The 17,479-nt window shown below is 54.6% G+C and overlaps 1 long non-coding RNA gene across 1 annotated transcript; it reads right to left on the reverse strand.

Moving 5' to 3' along the window:
* Window positions 1–11,026: 11,026 nt before the first annotated feature.
* LOC149522226 (uncharacterized) lies at window positions 11,027–16,350 on the reverse strand. The gene is made up of 3 exons (XR_016347286.1): window positions 16,223–16,350; window positions 15,587–15,670; window positions 11,027–13,363 (listed from the first exon to the last, which is right to left on the reverse strand). It is a non-coding gene; the product is annotated as an uncharacterized LOC149522226 (long non-coding RNA).
* Between the last annotated feature and the right edge of the window lie 1,129 nt (window positions 16,351–17,479).

The raw sequence follows: 17,479 nt of genomic DNA on the forward strand, positions 1-17,479 counted from the left end.
TGCAATCCCGCCCCTCCTGCACTTCCTGCTGCACCGCTCTTGGGGCAGCACTGACGGCCGAGCGGGTGACCAGAGAGTCGTGGCTGCTCCTGGGGCGCCCAGCTCGGAGGACAGGGCCACCGCCAGCAGTGGTGCAGAAGTAGGAGTGACACCACACGGAGCCACCCTGCTTCTGTGCTGCTGCTGGCAGGGACGCCGTCGTCTAAGCTGGGCCCCTGGCCAACAGCCACTGCTCTCCAGCCACCCAGCTCAGAAGGCAGCCCCACACCCTGCAGCACTGCCCCCTTCCCTCTGCGCTGCAGCTGGTGCTGGCGCTGACTTTTGAGCTGGGTGACCTGCCAGGGGCCGCTGCTCTGCAGCCACCCAGATGGAAAGGCAGCCCCCCCGCCAGCAGCAGTGCAGAAGGAAGGGTGGCAACACCGGACCAGGCCTCCCTTCCTCCTGTGCTGCTGCTGTCAATGGGGCTGCCCCCAAACCGGATGGCCAGACAGCGGCTGCTGCTCTCCAGCCACTCAGCTGGGAAAGCCGGGAGAAATCCGACAGTTTTTAATATTTCCAAACATCTGCCCAGAGGAAGATTTGGGGCCTGAAGACGAGGTCATGGCTGGGAAAACCCAGGCGGCCAGTGACCCTGCTCGCGAGCCCCCTCCCCTGGCCCTGGGACCCCCTTTTGGGTGGGGAGCCCCAGCTGGAGAAAGGCTGCACTAGGGGATTCCCCAATGACCCTGGAGACCAACAGGGCCAGGAGTTTCTGGCAGACCCTTTCCCACAACTTCCAGGGAATACGCCGGAACTAGGGCCCCATCGCGTCCCCCTGTAACCTCGCCCATTTCACAGCCAGACCATGTCCACGCTGCTCCCTGGCACACTCCCGGGGGCTTCCGTGGGAAATTTCCCGGCTCTCTGACCGGCTGGGTCCTGGCCCAAACTAGGATTGTGTGCAGTGCGGGTGGGGGCGTCCCAAGAGTGCCAATTTCACTTCCCAGCAGCCTGTGGGGCAGGGCTAGAGCCGTTCCACCCTCACTTCTCCCTGCCCCTCAGGGTGGCTCTGATATGCCCCCTCCGCGAGTGCCCGTGTTGGGGCAGGACAACTCCTGTCCCATCCCAGCCAGGTCAGGGAGCAGCTGACGCCCCAGGCCCCTCACCACGTGGGGAGCTCAGACTCCCCTCGCCATCCCCCCATCCCCTCCTCTCCCCCCGTTGCACGTCTCCAGGTCTTCCCAGGGACCTTTACCCCCCACAGAGCAGGGGTGGGGAACCTTTGCTGGGTCGGGGCCACTGACCCACAGAAAAATCTATGGGGGGCTGCACACAAGTGAGAAACAGCCCCCCTCCCCTCCCCAGCATGGGCCCCCAGTGCAGGGGGGAGCCCCGACCTTCAGGGGCCGGATCCCCGCCAGCCGGGGCTGCATCCGGCCCCCGCGCCTGAGGTTCCCCACCCCCGCCGTAGGGATCTGCACTGGATGGGAGTCTCCCTGGGAAGGGCCTGGCCAGGTCTCCGACGCCCAGGGCAGGGCTGCGAGGCGCCGCGGTTGCTGGGGCTTCTGTGCCCGGCATCCTGGCTGAAGGGCACCGGCAGCCCGAACTCGGGTCTGGGGGAAGCGGCGCGATGGGGAGGCCCCTTCGTCTGTTCCAGCTTTAGCAGGTCCCCGAGGTTCAGCAGGTCCCCCTCTGCCCTGGCCGGCCGCTTTCCTCCTCCGCTGCCCTGGTCCCGTGTGTGACCTCGCCTGGTCCTGGCTGCTGGGCGGGTTGTTTAGTCTTCAGTCTGCGCCGTGACACTCCCCGTCCCTGGGCTGGAAGCGTCTCCGTCGGGTCGCTGGGTCCAGCCCGCGCCTGGTTCCGAGGGGACGGCAGCTTCTCCCGCCACAAAGCCTGCAGGCTCCCAGCTTCCCTCTGGCAGAGCTTGCCTTAGGGCAGAGCGGCCTAGTGGGTAGAGTCTGTACTGGCCCCTTTTCTCAGGGCAGTTTCGCCCAATGGCCAGAGTCAGAACTTTGCCCCTTTTCTAAGGGCAGTGTGGCCCAATGGCCAGAGTCAGTAATTGCCCCTTTTCTAAGGGCAGTTTGGCCCAATGGCTAGAGTCAGAACTTTGCCCCTTTTCTAAGGGCAGTTTGGCCCAATGGCCAGAGTCAGTACATTGCCCCTTTTCTCAGGGCAGTTTGGCCCAATGGCCAGTGTCAGTAATTGCCCCTTTTCTCAGGGCAGTGTGGCCCAATGGCCAGAGTCAGTAATTGCCCCTTTTCTAAGGGCAGTTTGGCCCAATGGCCAGAGTCAGTAATTGCCCCTTTTCTAAGGGCAGTTTGGCCCAATGGCCAGAGTCAGTACATTGCCCCTTTTCTAAGGGCAGTGTGGCCCAATGGCCAGAGTCAGTAATTGCCCCTTTTCTCAGGGCAGTGTGGCCCAATGGCCAGAGTCAGTACATTGCCCCTTTTCTAAGGGCAGTGTTGCCCAATGGCCAGAGTCAGTAATTGCCCCTTTTCTAAGGGCAGTGTGGCCCAATGGCCAGAGTCAGTAATTGCCCCTTTTCTAAGGTCAGTGTGGCCCAATGGCCAGTGTCAGTAATTGCCCCTTTTCTAAGGGCCATGTGGCCCAATGGCCAGGGTCAGTACATTACCCCTTTTCTAAGGGCAGTGTGGCCCAATGGCCAAGGTCAGTTTCTTGCCCCTTTAGTCCAACCAGTGTGGCCCAATGGCCAGTGTTGGTACCTTGCCCCTTTAGTCAGGGCTGTGCAGCCCAATGGCTACAGTCCATAAGCTGGCCCTGACTCACTGGGCTGTGCAGGTCCCTGTCCAGGGACAGGAGATGGGGGAGGGGAGGTTCTATCCCCCGCAGGGGGGAGGGGCAGCTCCTCCTTCTCCCCTGGTGCCCGGTCCAGGGCTGGGTCGGGTCCATGGCTCCAGTCCCGGCGTGAGCAGGAAAAGCTCCGACTGATGCTCCTACTCCCGCTGGCAGCTCCTTCCCTGCAGGCAACAACGGCCCTGGAGCCAAGCTGGGGGTGGGGGAGCTGGTGCATCCCTGTGGCCGGGCTCCTCCTGTCCCAAGACAGCAAGGGCCTGTCATATGCGGGGCCCGGGACCCAGGGGGCAGTGGGGGCTTGGCCCTGGGCGGCGCCTCTCTAGGGCCCCCACAGCCAGACCCCTCTGGCCTATCACTGCAGGAGCTGCTACCGCCTCCCCCCCCCCATGCCAGCTGTTCCCCCACAGCATCCGGCTGCCCCAGGGCTCCCATTCAGGGTCCCAGGTGTCCGGTGTTCGACCAGACAGTCCAGTTTTTGTGCCCTCTGCCCGGTGAGAACAGTCAGAACTCACCGGGCACGAGCAATGTCGGGACTTTCTGGTTTTCCGGCTGGGCGCCCGATGGAAGCCTGGTTGGGGGGAGGGGCTGGGAGGGGGGCGTGATTGGCGCTGGGAGCCTCTGGTTGGAGTGACGCCTGGGCGGGAGGGGAAGCCCCGTCTGTGCTCCTGAGCGCTGGGCAAGCGCCTTGTGCAGCCGCAGCAGAACTCACTGGCGCTGCGCCAGGACCGTGTGCGGAACAGGCAGCGCCCTGGGATCTGCACATGCCCGGCTACGTCCCGCTCCCGGCCGGCCGATTCGCTCCCCCAACCCTCCCGGCAGCCGGTTCTCCCCACTTCTCCTCCTGATCTTTCCCGGCCAGTCCCGCTGCACCTGCCAGCCTTGCTTCCGGCGGCTAGTTCTCCCCCCCGCCCCCCGATGTCCCCCGGCCAGCCCCGCTGCACCTGCCAGCCTTGCTTCCGGCAGCCAGTTCTCCCCCCCTCCCCCCGATGTCCCCCGGCCAGTCCCGCTGCACCTGCCAGCCTTGCTTCCGGCGGCCAATTCTCCCCCACTCCCCCCGATGTCCCCCAGCCAGCCCCGCTGCACCTAACCCACCCAGCCCTGATTCCCGTCGACTGGTTCCCCCCCATCTCCCCCGTCCAGTCCCGCTGCCCCCCACCTGTTCCCCCCCCGTCAGGCCTGCTTCCCACTGGCCGCCCCAACCCCCCTCCCTCCCCCGGCCAGCCCTGCCTCCCTCCCGGCCTCGCCCCCCACCCTCATCTGAGATCAAGTGTGTCCGATATTTTTTTACTCACCTGGTAACCCTACTCCCATTGCCGGTGGGAGCCTGGGCGGGTCATTTCCACAGGGCCCCCGGCCTGGCATCTGCCGGTGTCTGCTCTAGCGGCCCATTGCCCAGCGGGGTCCCTCACCTCTGGCCCAGCAGTAGTGGGCAGAGGGGTCAGGCCCCTCCCTGGCCGGCCGGCCGGTGTCCTCGGCTGGGCCCCCGAGGGACCGTCCCAGCTGGGCCCCGAGCTCCCTACTGGGGGCTGTGCTGAGCTGGGATGGAAGGGAGGAGACGGGGCCCATCAGAGTCCTGCTCCCAACCCCCCTGGGCCAGGCGCCTCCCTCCCCACGACCCGTGCCCAGCCTGTGCCAACGAGCCCCCATCCCCATCCCCGGGGCTGGGCCCTGGTGCTCAGGGGAGCGAGTCAGATCCATGGGGCCTGGCTCTTAGGAAGGGCCTTGTCTCTCCAGACTAGGGCAATGTGGATGGATCCCATAGTGGGGGGGGGGGGGGGATGTGAGGTTCTTGTTCCCTGAACCAGCCAGGCCCTGATATCAACTTCCACTCCCAGCCCTGACCCTGGAGGGGGAAGGGCCCAACACAGCCCTGCCCAAGGGTCCCCAGTCTCCCCTTTCCCACCCCCACCCCCCCAGTGCTAAAGGAAAACAGCCTCTCCCTGCTCGCCCATGCTCACCTCCCCGCTGTCTGCGCGCCCGTGTGGGGCTCTGCCCGCAGGTCCCCCCGCAGGGCCGGCCCGAGGCCAGACCCCGCCGTGCGGAGCCTGCAAAGGAAGAGGAGCCGGGGTCACCGCTGGGAAACTGGGAAACCTCCTCCCTCGCCATGGCCCCCTGCTCAGCCCAAGTGAGGCCTAATCCGCGCAGAGTAGAGCAGAAGAACGACTTCTCCTGTCTTGCTCACCACACTCCTGTTAGTGCCTCCCAGAATCATGGTTGCTTTTTTTTTTTGCAAGTGTCACACTTGTGACTCCTATTTAGCTTGTGGTCCACTCTGACCCCTAGGTCCCTTTCTGCAGGACTCCTTCCTAGAGAGTCACTTCCTGTTCTGTGTGTGTGACGTGGATTGTCCCTTCCGAAGTGGAGCACTTTGCATTTGTCTTTATTAAACTTCATCCTATTTACCTCAGACCATTTTTCCAGTTTGTCCAGATCACTTTGAATACTGACCCTTCCTCCAAAGCACTTGCCACCCCGCCCAGCTTTGTATCATCTGCAAACTTAATAAGCGCCCTCTCTATGCCAATATCTAAATCACTGATGAAGATTGAAGAAAACCATCCCAGAACAGACCCCTGCAGAGCCCCACGTGTTAGGCTCTTCCAGCATGGCTGGGAACCATTAATAACGACTCACCGAGAACAGTTTTAAAGAGAATAAAAGGCCGTGAGTCTCCCCTGTCAGTAACCACCCACTCGACCAATCCGCAGTGAGACTGGGAGCTCGAAGGCAGCAGGGGGAGGGGAGAGGGCTCAACAGATGTCCGAAAGGACGGGCCAGGTCACCTCTGGCTCCCAGCGCTCTGCCAGCTCAGCTCTGAGTGAGGCCTCCAACCGCCCCAACCCTCCAACACCCACCCACCCTGCTTGGTGGGGCAGGGAAAGGGGGGAAGACGCAGAAGAAGGCGAGGCAGAGGGAGGGGAGGGGGCAAAGGGGAACCAGACTGAGCAGGCTCCAAACCTCTCTGAGGCTCCCACTGTCTCTCCGGGTCCGACACTGCCAGCCGCAGGGAAGTAGAAAACGCCGATGAGGCTCCTCCTGCCCCCGCCCCTCGGTCCCAATTCTCCATCTGGTCCCCGCAGAGACCCTGGGAAGGGGCCGCGCTGCTGCCAAACCGCGGGAATCTCTGAGCTTGCCCCGGCCTTGCGCCTCTGTCCTGATTGGCTGTTGTCAGAGTCTCTCTGTGAGGTCATCCCTGTCCTCCAATAGGCTGAGGTCCTGCCACAGGCCTTTGTGATGTCAGTGCTCCACCTACCCCTCCCCTGCAAGGCTGATGACCTGGCCCTGGCCTGCCCCTCTGGGTGTTTGAGGGGTTCCCCTGGAGCCCCACTGAATGGCAGCTGGGTCTGGGGCCGAGCCGGCTGGCCACTGATGCCCCAGGGGCTGCTCCCTCGGCCCCACCCAACTTGTCGGTCCTTAGCAGAGTGTAAGGCCAGACAAGCCCATTCGTGGGTCAATAAAGGTTGCCCCTCCCTCAGCACCTCAGACATTAGGCCACTGTAACTGGGGGAGGGGGGAATTGTTAACAGGACTGGTGTAAGCACTAGCATGGACACTATAAAGGACCCTTCTCTTCCTAGACTTTAATGTTGGTCCTGAGCTGGAATCAGGTCCTGCTAGAAACTCTTTCACACGGGTGGGACCGACTCCCTGATAGTTTTTTCCTTCCCCCACATTAACGACAGTTGATACATTGGCAAAGCGCCTCTAGCTTGTCTCATCAGCAGCACTCAACCTACTTTCCAAAGGAAAGAAGGTTCATTATCCCCATTCGGCAGATGGGGAAACTGAGGCACAGAAAGGGACAGTGTCTTGCCCAAAGTCACCCCACTGGAAAGTGGTAGATCCAGGTCTGTTGAATCCCAATCCAGGGCTGGACATGTACCCCTCGATCAGGAAGGACCATATTAGTGACCCTCTGAGCATGGGTTCTTCAGGATCTAGAGGCTGGTGACTTAGAGTGAAGGGCCCTGGAGGAACTGGAAAACATTCAGAGCCAGGGGCCAGAGATGACAAAGCCCAGGCAATGGGTCCAGAGGAGGAGCAACTAAGAGCATCAGGCTGCCCAGCTTAGGGACGAGGCAGCTACCAAGGGATCTGAGGGGTGTCTAGCAAAGGACGAAAGGTGCAGAAACACGTGGCTAGAGAAGTGGGATTGACCTGTTCCTACAATAAAAACCAACAGCACAGAGGGAGTGGGGGTGTCAGCAGATGAAGCTAGTTATGCTTATAAGAAGGACACGGGATCTTTTTCAGGGGAAAAGGCAACATACTGTGTTAATTGAGAATATACTAGAGAAGCAGTGAGCATCTAGCCAGACACATACACTGTGGCCATGTCTACACTACCAGTTTTCTCTGCAAAAAATATACTAATGAGGGATTCATTTGCATGAGCCACAATCTCATTTGCATATTTCCCTGCAGATCTTGGTGTTCCTCATAAAGAAAATGTATTGTTTGATGTTTCTCGGTCTTAAAAAGTTTAAGAAACACTGATCTAGACTTAAGGCAGCAAATGTGTTCTTCAAAAGAGAGCATCAACATGGCCAAAGTGCACCAAAACAACCATCTGATTTTTCAACGGAGAGCGTCCACACTGATTGGACACTCTGTAGCATTTCATTTGGGATTACTGTGGACGGGGTGGCCACCAGGGCATCTGTGCTTTTTCCTGGATGCCTCTTCTTTCAAAAAAAAATCCATCTTTCTTGTCCACACACGTCTTTTTCTGAAAAAGGCGTCTTCCTTTAGAATGAGGTTTACTGCTGCCAGAAAAAACCCTCTGTTCTTTTGATTACCTGTCACAAGAACACAATTGCAGTGTGGACGTAAGTGTTGTTTTTCCAGAAAAACCCTGCCATGTAGATGCACCCTGAGACTGCTGGAATGGGGTGGGGGATAGGTTGGGTTGTTACTTTCCCTTCTGGCTCCAAAGTTTCAAAAAGTTTAAACCTAAAAATATTCCCTCCAGCTCTGAGCTGGGTGTGTTGAAAGGGTGGGGCTGGGCCCTTGGACTGCAGAGTCCCAAAGCTGGCCTGCCCATGAAAACACCCTGCCCCTCATGGCTTGTTGCTGATTGAGGGGCTGCTGCCATTTCCAGGCCTCATCACCAGCTGCTGTGACCTTAACCCAGGGAGCCTGTGTAACTCAGCTGGTCCCAGCGAGGTGGTTAGATACCCATCGAGACACAGCCACGCCGAGGCTCCTCTGCACACACAGTGTCACTGAAAGAACTCAAGGGGGTTGGTTCCCATCTCTTGTCTCAGTCTAAATCCTTTTGTGTCTGTGGACTCCCTGACTGCGAATTAGTGTAAACTGCCAGTGGGAGTCGGGAGCCACAAGGGCTGCTCACTGTGGCCACAGGCTAGGCCTGTCCCCGTCCCAGCATCTCTGGGCAGGAGCCAGGTACAGGCCAGGCAAAGGGTGCTGCAGCAGATCTGGTTGTGGGCTGGGGAGGGGGGTACCTCACTGGTAGGAAGGGGGGCAGCATGGCAGGTCTGGCAAGACTGTCCATGGCTGGGTTCAAACTGGATGGGGCGCCCCAGCCCTGGCAGGTCTAGTCTTGGGCTAGGTTCAGGTCAGGGAGGGGAGCCCTGGTTGCAGTTGGTCTAAGCCACAGCAGGACAGGGATCAGGGGTGGAGGTTTGTGGCACCTCCAGCCACCCCACAGGTCTGGGCACTCCAGCTGGGTTTGGGCTGGGGTACCCCACCTGCAGCAGAGATGTAGCTGGGGGAGGGGCACCCCAGTCACGGCTGTGTTCGAGCTGCAGCAAAGTTGGGGGGGGGGGCTTCTGGCCACAAGAGATTGGGGCTGGGTTTGGACCCCTCCTGTGGCCATGGCAGGTTGGAGCCCGGCATGGAACACCCCAGCCACAGCGGAGCCTGAGTGGGTTCCCATAGCACCTGTGAGATGCTCAGTAGCCTGCTCTGTCCAAAATGTGGACCCTAAATAAAACAAGCCGGCTGATATTTTTGCACAGACTGTGACTGAGCTCTGGCTAGTGACGGCCCCACTCACCAGCCTGCCCTGCTGCCCAGTCTACCACGCCCACGAGCCCCACGAATCTTGGCCTGCATCTTCAAAGATCCATTGGTTTCTGTGGAGCCTAAATAATCGTGAGGAGTCGAGACTTTCTGCCTTGGCAGGGGAGGTTGGAACCAGACTGTGCCCAGTGGGGTCAAGGAAAATAGGAGAGGGCAGCAGCGGGGGATGGGTTTCGGGTGGGCAACCGTGAGTGGGCAGCCTCGCTTAGCTCCATCACCAGCTGCAGGGGCAACATTTCTTTCAAAGAGTCGCTCAGAGTGACTTGCCCAAACACGTTGGTTTTTCTTAACCTGTGAGGAGAGAATTTGATTCTTATGAATTTGATTATGAGAGTTGCTTATTGGAGAATTTAGGTTCTCCCTTGACTGCGTTCTTCACACCACAGGGTAATAAGACACACTGATGCCTCCTTCTGAAACATGAACACCCTGGAGCAGAACATGGAAAGGGGGCCTGAAACACTGAGGCAATGTCAGAGCAATTCTCCGTAATACAGAGAAAAGGTTTAATATTTGAGGCTACGTCTACACTGACTTTTTTTTTTTTTTTTTTTTTTTGCAGTGAGCGCAATTTGCATATCTTCTTCCAGTCCTTTTTGCAGAAGAGGTTTTGCTCGTAAGAGGCCTGGTGTAGACTGGATCATTGTCGGAAAACACCCCCTTTTGCACAAGATCCCTTATGAGTTTACAGGTTCTTGCACAAAAGGTTCTTTTTCCGACAAATGTTCCCGTCCACATGGGGCTTTTAGTGGCAAAACCTCTCCTGCAAAGAGGATCAGCAGAAGATATACAAATGAGAATGCGATGTGCATATCTTCTACCGCCAAAAATGGCAATGTAGACATAGCCAGAGAGGGTGGGAGAGCCAGATCTGAGAATTGGGGACAAGTCAAATCTGAGGAGAAATTTGCCAGTGAAGAGTTAATGGCTTCCTTTGCCTTTCCTCATCCGCTCACCCCAAGGCTGTGTCTAGACTGGCAAGTTTTTCCACAAAATCAGATGATTTTGCAGAAAAACTTGCCAGCTGTCTACACTGGCCGCTTGAATTTCCGGAAAAGCACTAACAATCTCATGTAAAATCATCAGTGCTTTTCCGGAAATACTATGCTGCTCCCCTTTGGGCAAAAGTCTTTTTCCGAAAGACTTTTGCGCAAAAGGGCCAGTGTAGACAGCATAGTACTGTTTTCCGCAAAAAAGCCCTGATTGTGAAAATGGTGATCAGGGCTTTTTTGTGGAAAACCGCGTCTAGATTGGCCACGGACGCTTTTCCGCAAAAAGTGCTTTTGTGGAAAAGCATCCTGCCAATCTAGACGCGATTTTTACGAAAATGCTTTTAACGGAAAACTTTTCTGTTAAAAGCATTTTCGGAAAATCATGCCAGTGTAGACGTAGTCCAATGGTTTCCCTCCAAAAGAGGAAGTGGTTATAGCTGAAAATGGATAGAGAAATGAGCCCCCAGACAGAGGCAATGTCTTTCTCCATATTCAAGTACAAAAGCCAGAAGGGGGGGGGGGCGGGAATCTAAGAGAACTTTAGTTCAGCCCTGGATCATTTAGAAGGAAAGAGGGACCAGCCCTTCTTCCATTTTCTTGTTAAAGCATCATCTAGACAAGGGGAAGAAAATCATTCTGGACCAGATGTTTGAGGTCTTATGTCTGAAAAGTCAGATTGGTGCCTAGAAGGGTTTTTAAAAGAGCCTGAACACCTAATTCCCATATAATAAATGGACTTAAGCACATAGACCCAGATCTGCAAAGGTATTTAGGCTCCTACCATCCATTGATTTCAGTGGCGATTGGGAGACCAAAACTTTTGTGGATCTGGACACTGGACACTTTTCAAAGTCACTAGTCCCCTATCTGTAAGTGCCCAAAAATCTTTACAAATCTGGCCCTTTCTGCTTAATTATCCAGTAGTATTTAAGACATCCTCAAATCTTAAAGCCTTCCTCTCTCATTATCAACTACAGAAATTCTCCAATGATCATCTTTTCCCTTATTTATGGGAAATTAAATTCCTTCCTTTTTATTAAACAGGAGGGGATTTTCTTTCTCATGATCAAATATGGATATAAAAGCCTTTCCAATTGGATCCTTTCATTCTTAGCATTGAACATTGCTTCCAAATCTCTCCGATTTTGCCCCATTCTCTCTAACTATAAAATACCAATCTAATATTTCTTCAGATATTGACACTTTTTTAATTTTTATATATCATCCAAAAAACCCACTCAAACTTTTTCCCTTTTCTCTGTAATTCACAAACATGGATGGTTTGGGAGCTGACCCCATTAAGTCCTGCCACCTCTGCTTTTGGTAGGAAACAGTTGCCCTGCATAATTTCCCCACATACTGGATTTGAGGGTGTGTTAGGGATTAAACTGCCTCTGACCAACTACTATATGTGATTAAATCCCTTCTTCACCTTCAGTTCTTAGTTACTGATCTGAAATACTTTCTGCCTGGTATCTTTTCTATCTAATGTCCAAAAACTCATCAAAAATGCCCTCAGCCCCTTTTCTCACTAATAATCAAATACTGACAAAATCATCTCCGATTTGATTCCCTTTCCTCTCTAATCCATGACTGTTGATATGAAACCCCTTCAACAATCACTTTTCTCACTATGTCTTTAACATATCTATAGATATAGAGTCGAGATTTGTGTGTCTGTGAGGCTGTCTGCGTGTATGTCTGCAAGTCATCTATTCAACAACTCCTCCTAAGCAGTAAGAGGTAGAGCCACAAGATTTGTTATCCTTCAGCAGCTTCCTCTTATCCTGGCTTAAAGCAAGTTCAGGGTTTCTTTGTTCAAGGAAAACAGGGAGTTTCAGGACCAGGACAGTTTTCCACCATAACATGGAAAGGGAGGGGCACAGAAAGAGGGACGCGATACCGAGAGTGGCCACAGAGGGGCAGCGAGCCCACAAGGAACAGCTATATTGCAAAGAGACCACTGGGGCCAGCGGTACCACCAAAAACGTAGCCAGTAAGCCTGGGGCTCCACCATCTGGCCTGCCACCAGACCAGGTAAGTAGCCCCCCAGCCCCTGGCCTCCCCTATCAGGGATCCCCCAGCCAGATTTAGACGATGTATTTTATTACGTATTGAAACATTCACGATTAAAAGTTCAAATTATATTCAAACTATCTAAGTCCCTACCCGTGTTTTGAAGAAGTGAAATGTTCCTTACGGCAGGTACAAATAAGGTAGAAATACGTGCGCCCATTTTAAATCAAGCCATTTTGTCTGCCAGCCCATCAGATACGTTCCCTCTCCTCCCCGCCCCCTCCCCAAACCCTTTCCTCCCTCAGCCTTGGCTGCAGAGCCAGAGTCGGGGAAGAGAATAGGCCCCTCTTGGGCTTGTCCTGGAGGAGAGAGAACAGACCCTGGCTGGGAGGGGGGAGGGAACCTGGAGGTAGAAAGAACAGGCCCTTGAAGGGCCGGCTGGGGGAGAGAGAACAGGCCCCCAGCCTCCGTCACCCCCCCCCCTCAAGTCCCTGCCCTGAAGGACCCAGAAAATGACGGGGAAGTCGGCTAGTGATCAAATATAGATCTAAACCCACTAGGGATGTGACCATTTGTGTGTTCAGGGGAACGTGTCACCGCTGACACATTTACATGTGGGGGAGAGGCGGCCCGGTTGCCTGGTTGCCTGGGGAGCTCTGGCCTGCCCCCCTCACCCTGTTTCTGCCTCTGCACAGGAAGTTCCAAGGTGAAATGACTTGTTTTCCGAAAGTCCATTTGTGAATTGCTGCCAACTGGTGCTACATGGCACTGATCAGGGCAGCCTATGATGCGCGGAGCCTGCACCGCTACCTGGACCACAATGCGGCTACCCTGAAGTGGCCACACTCTCCGCCACCCTGCACCAGCCTGCACCATTCTGGGCCAGGCTGCCTTATGCCCCCGCTACGACTGCAGGCGGCTGAGCCCCCGCGTGCACCCATCAGGCCCCTCCCACCACATGCACTGCAGTGAGCAGCTGGAGGAGGCGGCGTGGGCAGAGCTCTCGCCTGCTGTGCTGCTCCACGTGGCTGCTGGCTGCGGACGAACCCCGCACTAGCCCAGACCTTGTGGGCTTCACTGAGAGTTCTCGAAAGCAAAAAGCTTCTGCAGGGGGTGCTCGGGCAGGGAGCACTGAGGCTGGTGCCGTGGCTCTTGACTCAGGGACGAGCGAGGTGGGAAAGGCTGATCTGAGCAGTTCCACTGGCAGGGAAAACAGGCAGCCGTGGGGAGAGGACGAAATGTGCAAACGGCTTTTCTGCCTTTCACCTAGAGAGGCTCAGAGCAGCCCCCGACACTCTGGAAAGGCTCAGGTACGATGCTGAAAAAAGACCAGTCCGGCTTCCCCAGGGCCAATTGTCCAACACTCCTGTTACAAAACTCCTCCTGCTGGAGTCTCCTTTGCTGCTGTAAATACATCGGGTTTGCTGCAGATCCAGTGTCCCTCAATGGCGCATCGCAGGCTGCTGACCCTGTTCTCGTTCAGACACACACAGCCACCATCACCTCCGATCCCGAACCTGCAGGGCAGAAGCCAGGGAGCGGGTGTGAGGCAGGAGCCGGGTGTTTCCCGTTGGTCACAGACAGGGGGCGACACTCGCACATTCCCAGCCCCTCAGATCCCTTCCTGCACCCGCAGCAGGCGCCAGTCCTGCCCCCAGCCGAAGGGGACAGTTCCACAGGGGGCAGTGGGGCCAGGCGAGGTTCTAAGAGGAACTGGCCTCCATGGAGCATTTACGCCGAGGGGATGTTTTAACCCCAGTTCCTGCTCATCCCCCGCCCAGCTGCCCCAGCAACCAAACTGCCCTGAGCACGGGCTCCAGGGGAGCAGCAGTGACACCGCACAGAAGAGCTGGGGCCAGGGCTCATCCAGCACTTGCCATCAGTTCTCAGGCCAGGCGCCCAGCAGACCAGGCTGTGCTGGGGAGGCTGGAGCTAAACGGCAGCAGCACAGATCCCATGGAGGTGGTGACATCCAGCCGCTCACACCCACCTTCCGCCAGAGCCGGACCCAGCACGACCCACCTGGGCACAGGGCGGGATCCCGACCCACAGGCAAACCCTCCCCCACTGACCCATCCTGGCTACTCAGTGGCAGGTGCTGGGCTGGGAAGAGGCCCAGCACCACTCTGGGAAGGCTGGGATCTCCCCACCCCCAGACCTTCAACCCACTGAGGGCCACACAGATGAAAACTGATAGAAGTACATTTTCTTTGGTGTCTCTGAAAGCTATCGGAAAGTTGCAATTATTTATTATTATAGATTATGTTTTAGGTATGTTTTATAATATTTTTTCAGGTCTTGTTTTAATATAATAACAATTTTACACATCAAATTATTGTATTTGCTCAAAATAATTTTTAAGTTAAGTATAAATTTAAGGTACTTTTAAATTTTTTATATCATATATAACTTGTTTGTTGAAATAAAAACAAGTATAGACCATGGTCAATCAAATAGAACAGGCTGCTGTGAAAATTTCAGATACTTTGGAAGTTTGAGATTTTGTATAAACATATGATTCATGCAATTGCAAAAAATGGACATATTTGATATAAAATTAATATACATTTTGTGATTTTATTTGGAAATAAATAAATAACCCCCCCAAACATTAACAGAATATCCTCCTCCATTCCCCCAGAGCCAAGCACTCTACCTCAGCTGGTGCTGGATAATCAGAGCCTCAATTCTAAAGGAGTTGACATTACTGAAGTGATAGATCACCCCATGTTTTGTTGCAGATTTTCCATCTCCTAGTCATAGCAGAGATTTGGGATTAACATGGCTCTCTCAACTAAAACTCTTATACATGTTCGGATGTTGTGATTGCCTCTCCAAGTGTTCACAATCGGCTCACGGCAAAATTGGCCTTGAATCTTGATATCTATGGCTTCAGTTGAATGGCTTGTGTGAAATTTGGAAGAGCAGCTCAGAGAGACCTCTCTCCTATACTTAAGGATAGAATCTCATGGCAGCCTGAAGGAAAAAGTCCTCATGGCAGACAAAAAGCCACGCTTGCAAGGTATCCTCAGCCTTAGGCTACTTATTGCTTCAAGTGCCTTCAAGAAAGTCAGGGTGATTCTTGTGTTGTGTGTTAGTTTTATTTAAAAGTTTTTTGGAGTGTCATTTTAACAGGTAAATTAATCTCTTACATTCATAACTCTCATGTTGTTTTTCACATTATCGCACAATGAAAAATTATTAGCTTAACTAGGTAAGTAAACGGGCAGTTAGGAAGCATTACAGATTGCTTACAATAAATTAATTAGGTGTCTTGTTAGTCTTTGAAGTGCTACATAACTTTTTTTTCCCTTTTTGTTTTACCAAAATCAGACTAACACGGCTACCCTTCTATTCCAAAAAATTTGATACGCTCAAAATCTTTTTTACTTTTTTATTAATTAAATCAATGTGTTACTCATTTGCTATAACAGTGGTTTTAAATGAAACAGTGGCTTGAATGAAATATAGTGATGAAATTCATATTTAGGTTGTATAACATTCATTTCTCTCGTGTTTTATAAAACTTACATATTTAAAATTTGACTTTATGTAAAAGATATGAACCTAATGAGAATGGGATATGAACAAATTAAAGAAAAATATTATTTAACAATATAAATTATAAAGTTTTGTGGTTTACATGTCTGTAGTTAGTAAAATAAGTAATTCATTAAACAGTAAATATCCTAAGAAGTGAATTATTTACAGTGGTGTACTGAGAAGGGCTAAGAACTCACCTGCCAGACCAGCAACAGTGATGATGAGACCTAAAACCACAACGGAGAGCGTGATTGGGCAGGTCCTGTAGTAGCAACGATGCCCTGAAACAGAGAGACCCGTCTGGCCAGGCTGCGTCTCACTGACAGGACCAGGCTGGGGCTGCCCTAGAACACGCCCCGTTCTGCCCCTCACACCTCCTACCAGACGCTCTGGGAGAGGTGCCTGGAGGCACAGGCAGGCTGGGGCTGGTGGAACAGCCCCTCCCCAGTGAGCTCAGGGGCACAGAGATAAGGACCTGCATGTTCCGGGGGCAGGAGCCCCCTCCTCCCCCCTCCCCGGGTCCAGCGCCTGTCCCCCCCCACAGGCAACACACACAGCAGAAGGGAGGGGTGGGGGAGAGAAGGGAAGGAACTAGGCTGAGAGGGGCCAAGCCTGTCACAGGGGGTCTGACCCACCAACTCAAACCACCCCTGCCCAGCCACACGCCCAGCGCTGTGCATGCCAGCCAGCCCCCGGGAGCCAGGCACAGAGAGCAAGTGAAGGCAGGGAGAGAGGGAGGAACAGAAGAAGGAACCAGCCCCTGCTGTCCACAGATGGAGGCTAAGCAGCTGCTGCTGCCACAGAGCCTCAGGATCTCTCTCCAGCTCCTTTACCTGGCTTCCCTCCCGTCTCCAGGTTTCCATTAGCAAAATGCGGATCCCGCAGCGGCGCTTGACTCTCAGCATCTGGCCCCATGGCGTCTCTGCCGCGCTCAGCCTGGGGACGCTGCCACAGGCTCCGGGCCGAGCTGGAAGCGGAGACGGGACAGGTCAGGGAACCGAGAGGGTTTTTAGGGGTGTCTCGTCCCAGCAAGAGGCGGTGCCACGGTGGGTGATTTAACCCCCTTAAATCCCACCCCACTCTGCCCTCCAAGCGCTTCAGAGACCCGGTCTGCTCTGGGATCCCCGCAGCAACCCGCCCACGCGTGACCGGCACCCGCATGGGGAATCGCCCCAGGAATAGGAGCAAGCGGAGACCCGACGGAGCAGCAGCCGGGCAGACCCAGGCGGGCGATGCACCGCCCCTCGGCAAACTTGTCAGCGATGCAGACGGGCCTGGACACTTTCCACCTCCCTGCCCCTACCTCTTCCCCAGGCGTCTCGCCGGCTCCTGCAGCGTGGGCAGCTGCGGGGAAGGGGCGGCTACCGGCTTGTGCTGTGCGCCCTGCACTGGGCGCTGATACGGGCCGCACGAGCCTCCCGGGAACTGAGTCTGCGGCAGAATGCGCTGCGCTGCGCCCGCTCAGTGACTCCCGGCTGCGCTGCCCCCCTGCGCACTTCTCAGCCAATTGATGATCGGCCTGGGCTTTCAGGGGAAGTCCCGGTGACATCACAGGGTTCCGGATGTCACTTCAGGCCAGATTTGATGCGGGTCCCTAGGGAACCCGCCAGTCATATTAGGTGTGGGGCGTGGCTATTCCTCCCGGACTGTCAATCCAGATGTGGTGCTGGGCATTTCAGACAGAGACTATCAAATCATACTAGTCTCAGGCAGGTATCCCTGTTATTCTGTAATTCACCCAAAATTAAAAAAAAAAACCCACAACCTTAAAAAACAACAAAGGCTTTGCCTACACTGCAGGATTTTTGCCCAAGAAGCCTTTTGCAGAAGAGTTCTTGCACAAAAACTTCTTGCACAAAAGCTCATCCAGTCCTCAAAGCACATGGCAAAAATGATGTACTTTTGCTCAAGAGAGCATCCATGCTGCATGGACACTCTTGCACAAGAATGCTCTGATGGCCATTAATGGCCATATAAGCACCTGTGCTTTTTTGGATAGGCTCTTTTTGCACAAGAAACCCCTGCAGAGCATCCACACCTGCCTTTTTGCACAAGAGCTGTAGTGCAAAAAGGAGTTATGCCTTGTAGAA

The sequence above is a fragment of the Pelodiscus sinensis genome, chromosome 19 (genome assembly GCF_052426305.1).
Source record: "Pelodiscus sinensis isolate ZL-2025 chromosome 19, ASM5242630v1, whole genome shotgun sequence".
Classification (NCBI taxonomy): Eukaryota; Metazoa; Chordata; order Testudines; family Trionychidae; genus Pelodiscus; species Pelodiscus sinensis.